Source organism: Nicotiana sylvestris, chromosome 11 (genome assembly GCF_000393655.2).
Source record: "Nicotiana sylvestris chromosome 11, ASM39365v2, whole genome shotgun sequence".
Taxonomy (NCBI): Eukaryota; Viridiplantae; Streptophyta; class Magnoliopsida; order Solanales; family Solanaceae; genus Nicotiana; species Nicotiana sylvestris.
Genome location: NC_091067.1, coordinates 99,141,080 through 99,150,452, shown reverse-complemented (window position 1 = coordinate 99,150,452; position 9,373 = coordinate 99,141,080).

Below are 9,373 nucleotides of genomic sequence, written 5' to 3'. Positions count from 1 at the left end.
AAGTTCCGAAAACCCTAATTTGAGAAGAAGGTTAAAACACTTTGAAACTGATGATTCTTGTAAAGAGTTGCAAGGATATTGTAAACATCAAAGAAACAGACTCAAATCGTTTAAAAATCGTACAGATCTAGGAGATGTAAGCAAAAATTAAGATTTCAGAAGAAACCCAAGTAGAGATGAAAGAATCTGTTTAGAAACCCAAAGATCGTGACAAATACAGTGTTATTTTGCTCGAAATCACACCGGAGTAGCCAAGAACATCCAAATAACAAACCCTAGATACAAGTCGGCATGACCCAGGGCCCTTGAAGGCCTCAAAGAAGGTGAACATGGCAATAGAGGAGCCATTAGAGGCTTAGGAATTGAAGGGAGATCACTGGAGAAGACCGAAAAAGGAAGTCAATGGTTGAAGGAGATAGGGTTAGGTTGGGGGGTTGAGAAAGGAGAGGAGATGAGAGAATACAGAGGCGGTAGATTTGGGAAATAAGGTAGGGTTAGAGGGTCGTTTGGGATAAAAAAGGAATAAACGGACGAGGGCCGTTGATCTCTTAGATCAAGGGCCAGGATTTGACGAGTCTTGGGTAGGGTAGGCAGGTTCGAGATTTGGGTCGGGTGATTTGGTTAGAAATTGGGGTGGGGTTGGATTTAAATTGGGCTGAAATTGAAAGGCAAATCTGGCTATATTTTAAATAGCCAATTTTCCATATATAATTTATAATAAAATAATAAATAATTTCTAAAAACTAGTTTTGTGTACTAAAATAATTTAAAATATAGGAGATCACTTTTACACATATAAATGTAATTATACATTAATAGGGCTAATATTGCAATTATATGCAATTTAGCTTTATAAATATAAAATGCAATTATAAAAATGCATAAAAAATATTTTAACCATATTTTGGAATAAATATAGAAATTAAATGACTAAATTATCACAACAATAATTTTGGAGATAATTATTGAGGATTTTATAAATAAAAGGGAAGGAAATAAATCAGTTTAAATCCTTAAAATTATGGGAAAAATTATAAAAGCCTTGTGCATGCTTATATATGCATATATATGCTATTTTGAAGGTATTTATGCATATATAAAAAATATAGGAAAAAATTAGGTATCAACAATAAGCATATTAGAAACATGACAAATTGAAGTAATAGGAGAAGCATGTTGTTTTGGGACTTAAGCTGAAATTAGAACATACCAGTAAGGGGATAGTAAACACAAAGTGAAAAAGAACCCAGTAGTCAGCCTTGGCTTGCAACCATCTTACTTTAGACAGTAGTAAGTGACACAAAAGAGAGCAGGAAGCCTTTAGTATGAAAGAGAGAGTTTCTGAACCAATGTGTTCGTGTGTTTGTGTTAATGAGAGAGTGTGTATATATAGCAGTTCGAAATTAGGCAAAATAAGGCAAGAATCACAGTAGTATAGTAACTATGGAACCAAGTACTAATCAGAATCAAATCAATGCAAGTACTCCTTTAATTAAGGGGTAATCAACCAACGGTAATGGGCAGAAAATGTTTAAAGAAAGAAATCAAGTAGGGCATCCAGTACAAAATAAATAATTAGGGGTAAGTACATAAGGGTTCAATTAAGGAAACAGCTAGTGAAGAATCGGTAAAATACTCGGTTAACCAAATAAGGTAAGAAAATAAAATAAAGTTGTAGAATATGAAAATAATCGAAAATCAGCATATAGTAAATCAGTGAATCAAGGACTCGAAATTACTGATTTAAGGAGAGTAACATGGGTTCCCATGAATAAGAAAATAAACCAAGTTTAAATAGGAGAATCGAAGGTCTAAAGGGAAGTTTTCAAATCAAGTAAAGAAACAGGGAGCTCAGAGTCAATCAAAGAGAGAGTCATGAGTAAATGTTTTAGCATATAAATAGAGTGAGATAGGAGTAACCAAACATAGCAAGCAAAGAGGCAAGTATTGACCAGTCAAGATGAACCCCAGCACATAGAGCTAATGTAAGTTACGAATAAAAACTCAGTAGAAACATATTCGAGGCAAGATAGTCACAGAAACTCAAACAAGAACAGGCCAGTCACAAAATCAAACAAAGAAGCCTAGAAAAAGTAGGGCTTTCAACATAGACGAGTTAAAGATGTGATAAATTCATAGAATCGGTTAAAATAATGAAAGAAGTAGAAGTTTAAACATAAAGAATCAGTTAAACAAAATTTTAAAAAAAGTTCTGAAACCCTAATTTTTAGAAGAAGGTGAAAAACACTTGAAATCAACGATTCTTGTAAAAGAGTTCCAAGGACAGTGTAAGACATTAAAGAAACAAACTCAAATCGTCCTAGATTTGTACATATCTAAGAGATATAGGAAGAAATTAGGGTTTCAGAAGAAATCCATATAGAGATAAAAGAACCTGTCTAGAATCCCAAGGATCGTAACAAATACAACATGATTTTGCTTGAAATCACACTAGAGTAGCAAAGAATAGATAAGTGACGAACCCTAGATGCAAGTCGACATGGCCCTGGGCCCTTGAAGACCTTAGAGAAGGCAGACATGGCATGAGAGAAGCCATTGGAGGCTTAAGAGTCGATGAGAGATCACCAGAGAAGACCGAAGAAGAGAGATCATCGATTGAAGGGCTAGGGTTTTAGGGTGAGGAGAGGAGATGAGAGAATACAGAGGCGGCAGTTTTGGGAGAATGAGTTAGGGTTAGAGGTCGTTTAGAGTTAAAAAAGGCAAGGGTTAATACGTATCAACGACCATGATTTAATTGGTTCTGGTTCGGGTAGGAGGGTCTAGGATTTGGGTCGGGTAATTCGATTAGGAATTGGGCTGGGGTTGGGTTAAAATTGAGGCTAAAATTAAAATACAATCTGGCTATATTTTAAATAGACAACTTATCCCTATATAATTTATAATAAATAGTAAATAATTTCTATAAAATAATTTTATGTATAAATTTATTTAAAATAGATATTCAACATTTTAAAAATATAGAAGGTCGTTTTGTGAATGTAAAACGTAATTTTACCCTAATAAGGCTAGTATTGCAATTATATGCAAATTGGCTTTAAAAATACAAAATGCAATTATAAAAATACACAAAAAATATTTTAACAGTATTTTGAAATAAATATAGGATTTAGATGACTAAATTACCACAACAGTAATTTGAGGGATAACTGTTGGGGATTTTATGAGTAAAAGGGAAGGAAATAAATAAATTTAAAATCTCTAAAATTGTAGAAAAATTATAAAAACCTTTTGCATGCTTATACATGCTATATATATATATATATATATATATATATATATATATATATATATATATATATGCTATTTTGAAAGTATTTATGCATATTAAAAATATATAGGGAAAAATTAGGTATCAACAGCTACCCCTCTTTACTTGGGAAGAATGAAAGAGTTTTTGGGTGAAGAAATGATGACCAATTTTGACCGGCGGGATGCTTTGGAATCATTGCAAGAACGGACATGAGGTACCGAAGCGGCTATCGTGAGTGGTTTAAAGCTCGAGGCAGTAGAAGGAACTGGAGCGAGATCGCTCCTGCTCGGATAACAGTTGCTTACTAGTTACATGCGGATAAAATATGCTACAAACATGTATTTGCGAAAATTTAAACATGATGCAAATTCTGTTTGGACCATGAAGGTTGTCTTCGGACGATTGAAGATGACGTCCTCATACCATGACGTCCTGGGTCATGAATTGTTTAGTGAGGGATTCGCAGACCATGAAATGATGTTCTCGCGCCATGATGATGGTGCCTCCGAACCATGACACCTTTGAATAATGCTATGCAAATTTGAGAGGTCCTCAGGCCATGGCATAGTGTCTTCCGGCTATGAGGATGATGCCTTTAGACTGTGACACCTTTGGGTAGATTGGCGATATTTCAGCCCATGATATGCAATAACGATGTTACCAAGACAAGGTTTAGTCTTGCGAAATGGAGGGCAGAGCTTAGCCTAATTGGAAAAGAAAGTGATAGTGAAATAGAGCAATATTTGTGCAATAAGGTACACTGCTTAGTCCCATGCGAATGTAGAGTCCAGGATTAGTCTCATGCAGCTATGGAGGCAAGGATTAGCCTCATGCAAATTGGGAGGTAGGGATTAGCCTCATGCAGGTATGGAGTCAAGGATTAGACTCATGCAAGTAGGGGGCAGGGATTAGCCTTATGCAAGTATGGAGGCATGGATTAGCCTCATGCAAATAGGGAGGCAAGGATTAACCTCATGCAAATGTGGAGTCAGGGATTAGACTTATGCAAATAGGGAGGCAGGTATTAGTCTTATGTAATTATGGAGGCAAGGATTAGCCTCATGTAGATGGAGAGGCAAGGATTAGCCTCATGCAAGTAAGGAGGCAGGGATTATCCTCATGGAGTCAAGGATTAGACTCATGCAAATAGGGAGGCAAAGATTAGCCTCATGCAAGTATGGAGGCAGGGATTAGCCTCATGCAGATGGAGAGGCAAAGATTAGCCTCATGCAAGTAGGGAGGCAAGGATTAGCCTCATGCAAGTATGGAGGCAGGGATTAGCCTCATGCGAATAGGGAGGCAAGGATTAGCCTTATGCAAGTATGGAAGCAAGGATTAGCCTCGTTGTCACACCTCCTTTTACACCCCGAGAGGCATATAAGAGAATTTTTCCAATTTAAGTGACATTATTCGTAATGGGATTATTTAATTATTTCAGAGTCGCCACTTGAGATAGTTTAATAGGTGTCCCAAGTCACCGGTTTATTTTAAATCCCAAATCGAGGAAAATTTGGCTTTCCTTTTGAAGTCTGCAAACCAGAAATTCTGAATAAGGAATTCTGTTAACCCGGGAGAAGGTGTTAGGCATCTTCAGATTCTGTGATTCTAGCACGATCGCTTAAACTATTATAATTAGCCTATTATCTGATTTTAATACATGTTTTAACCTATGGTACAATTTTAACTTATTAAACCGCTTTTAATCATTTTTAAGAAAGATTCAATGTTATCTAAAACGCATCTTGAACCACGCCACATGAAATGCACCTGCGGTTCACAACACATTTTATTTAACATTGTTGAGATTTGGATTTGGGTCACATGAAATGCATACCCGCGTTTAAAGAAGTTAATTTAAACTATGCACCTAAAGCAACTACACACTTTCAAGTTTGCGAGGGCCATGTAAAATTCACTAATGGCACGCCTCGATTCCTAGAGATTAAAATTAATTAAGTGAGGGCCATGCATTTTAAGATTTTATTTGGCACGACGCACCTCAAACTATTAAAGGGCCTAATTAATTAAAGAAGGCTTGAAGAAATTGTAATTACTTTAGGCCAAGGTTCAAACTTGATTCACTAAGTGGAAAGGCATAGCACTAAATGAAACCGTTCTAATTTATTTTTTGGCCTGGGCCTGGCCTGGAGCCCAATAGTCAATTGCTGGTTACTTGACAAAGACGAGAACACAATTGGGCTCGACATGAAGTCTAAACCGAAAACTGAATGGCAAGAGGGGGAATTTGGCACAACAAGGCCAATGCTGGTGGCCCAAATTAACGTTTCAGCATTAATAATTGAGGTAACCCTACATCTTTCATCAAATCTTTGATTCTGAACCAAATTTTGACTAAAGTAAATACATGCGAAGCACATTTGAATACCACATACATTCTATACTGAAAATATAATCCCCAACATGATAACAAAACCTTTACACCAATTGTTCCTCATTTAATATCAGAAATTCAAAGATCAAAACTCATGCTAAATTTTGATTTCAGACAAACACATTTAACCAAGGCTACATGAATCAAAATTTTCTAAAGAAAACAAAATGTAAAGATTTAATCTAATTTTCAGTCAAAAAGATTGATATGATTTCAAGGAAACAACCCTACTAACATGGGCTTGATCCTAACTAATTCTAGACTTTTGAAGAAGAAATTCATATTTACTGATTTTTATCAAAGAAGAACCAAGTAGAAGCCAAACATTAAAATGACTACATACTGACTATTGACCTGGAAATGAATCAGCTAAACACTTCAATGAAATGAAGCAATATATGACTTCAAATAGCACACTACAACCACTGATATGTATTCCAATTGAAAGCTTCTAGCTCCAACCTACGCTAGGCATTTTTAGCAAATTCAGGCAGGAATCAATACCAAACAAACACTGGTTTCAACGAAACCAAAACAGGTCTGAACCTTTTGCTGCAGTAACCTTAACATGTCTATTCATACAAACACAAAACCCAAACTTATCTAGACTTATTGGCTAGAGCCCATGATTTATCAACATTACAAACCAAACTTAAAACTAAAACAGAAAAGAACAAACGTAACAAAGAAAACCAAACTAATTATAGAATCTGATGATTTTCAGGAATATAGGAAACAACATTACAAACTAATATGACATAGATTTCAACTCAATCAAATAACTTCGTGTTGTTCCATTTCACATGTCAAAGAGGTGAGAAATACCTGGTCATAACAGCAAAACAAACAAGAAAAATGAGCTGGAAGCAAACAGAAGTAGCATCAGTAGTAAACTTAAATAAAGAGGAAACAACAACAGGATCAACTCGAAGACACGAAGGGAAAAATTCATGTGAGGCAAAAATCACGTGCTCACAGCTACCCCTCTTTGCTCGGAGACACGAAGGGATTTAGGGCAAAGATAAAATGAGTAGTTACGAGGGATTTTTGCCTATCTGAAACTCCATGAGAAGCATTTTTGAAAAGAATCTGACCGAACCTTGCTTCAAAGGTTACCTACATATCTTTGGCTATAAAGGAATCAGGTCAGTGTAGTTCTGGATATTTTGGTAGCTGGGACTACCGGGAAGCTGTGATTTCACTGTTGTTGTTGCTGCTACTGCTTGCTGAACTCCTTATTACACCAAAAAATGAAAAATAAAAAGCTAAGCTAGCTAATCCTATCAGCTACGAGTTACAAGATTCCTATCTATAAATCTCTTGAAACTTGTTCTTGAGTCTTGGCTAGTTCTCGCTGCAGACTCCAATCTGGATCTTGATGCTCGTCAGCTGTAGGTGTTGGTTCTTTCTTCAGCTTTGGATCAAGGCGAGACATGCGAAGCCTATGATTTCAATCATATCTTGGGCAATCCACGTCTTTCTCTGTTTCAGCATTCTGAGTTCACTTTTCTTTTTTTTCTTCTTTTCTTTATTTTGGATTGATACTCATTCTTTTTTTCATCTCGAATCCCATGCCTCGAGGTCAGACCTGCTCAGACACCAAAACAAACAAACGAACAAAACTTTTCTACCCAGTTTTCACTAGGAAAATTTTGTGAGTTATTTGTAACAAAGATCTAAACCTTTTTTTGAAAGCGATAAAATAAGGATTGTGTGTATTTAAGAGGAAAGATTAGGGAATGGAGCCCTATATCTCAAATTCTCAACTAGGGAATGGAGGCCTTATGTTGGCAAAAAAGGCGACTAGGAAGTGGAGGTCCTATGTCTAAAAATTCTCAACTAGGGAATAGAGCCCTATGTTGGCAAAATGCGACTAGGGAATGGAGGCCCTATACCTAAAATCTCAACTCAGGGATTGGAGCCCTAATGTTGGTAAAAGGGCGACTAGGGAATGGAGGTCCTATGTCTAAAATCTCAACTTAGGGATTGGAGCCCTGATGTTGGTAAAAGGCGACTAGGGAATGGAGGCCCTATGTCTAAAAATCTCAACTCAGGGATTGGAGCCCTAATGTTGGCAAAACAAAAGGCGACTAGGGAATGGAGGCCCTATGTCTAAAATCCTCAACTAGAGGATTGGAGAGCCCTAATGTTGGCAAAAAGGCGACTAGGGAATGGAGGCCCTATGTCTAAAAATCTCAACTCAGGGATTGGAGCCCTAATGTTGGCAAAACAAAGGTGACTAGGGAATGGAGGCCCTATCTCTAAAAATCACAACTTAGAGATTGGAGCCCTAATGTTGTCAAAAGCCGACTAGGGAATGTAGGCCCTATGTCTAAAAATCTCAACTCAGGAATTGGAGTCGTAATGTTGGCAAAAAAGCGACTAGGGAATGGAGGCTCTATGTCTAAAAATCTAAACTCAGGGATTGGAGCCCTAATATAGGCAAAAAGGTGACTAGGGAATGGAGGCCCTATGTCTAAAAATCTCAACTCAGGGAATGGACCCCTAATATTTGCCAAAGGCGACTAGGGAATGGAGGCCCTATGTCTAAAAATCTCAACTTAGGGATTGGATCCCTAATGTTGGCAAAAGGCGACTAGGGAATGGAGGCCCTATGTCCAAAAATGTCAACTCAGGGATTGGAGCCCTAATGTTTGCAAAAAGGCAACTAGGGAATGGAGACCCTATGTCTAAAAATCTCAACTCAGGGATTGGAGCCCTAATGTTTGCAAAAAGGCAACTAGGGAATGGAGGCCCTATGTCTAAAAATCTCAACTTAGGGATCAGAGCCTTAATTTTGGCAAAAGGCGACTAGGGAATGGAGGCCCTATGTCTAAAAATCTCAATTTAGGGATTGGAGCCCTAATGTTGGCAAAAAGGCGACCAGGGAATGAAGGTCCCATGTCTAAAAATATCAACTTAGGATTGGAGCCCTAAAGTTGGCAAAAGCGTAAAAGAATGAGCTTGGGAATCCTAAGCTATCATTTATTTTTGAATTTTCTTCTTATCTCTTTTATTTCAATTCAATTCATTTTTCATTTCATTTTTTCTTTCTTTTTTTTAGTAAAAATGCAGGAAATAATTTGGAGGAAACTTCCTTTTCGTGTTGACTATTGCTGCAAAGCTGTTTCTAGCTCTTGCGCATCTTTTCCCTTTTTGTTACACCTGCTTCTTGTACGGTTGCTTTGGATTGCACCTGTTTCAATTTTTCAAACAAAGAACAATTGTTAGTTTGAAACGGTGGTTGGTTTTGTTGCCTTTATTATTTTTGATCACTTGATCTCGGCCCAACTCTTTTAGTGAGAACCTCTGCTGCTTGCTGGCTTTTCTGAAGATTAATCTCTCTCCTAAAACCGAGGAACTCAACTTTCCAAACTTTCCAGATGATGATTCAACTGTGTGGGGCTTTTGGCCCTTTCACCTTATTTTGCCTCTAGGGGCTTTTGACCTTGTATTTCTTTTCATTTTTAATAACTCTCATTTCAGAGCATCAGTTATCATGGCTAGTCGGGATGGACTTGATGCACCCGCTGAGGCTGGGTAATTTTCTTTGGGCTTGGCTTTTATTAAGCAAAACCCTATAAAACCAATCTTGCCACCTTTTCTTTGTATTAGTTTCGGAACAGAGTTAGACCAAAAAGGATTCAAGGAAAAATAAACAAAGGACATGAAAATGAATTTAAGGAGAAGTGTCCCTTTCGGGGAGGAAA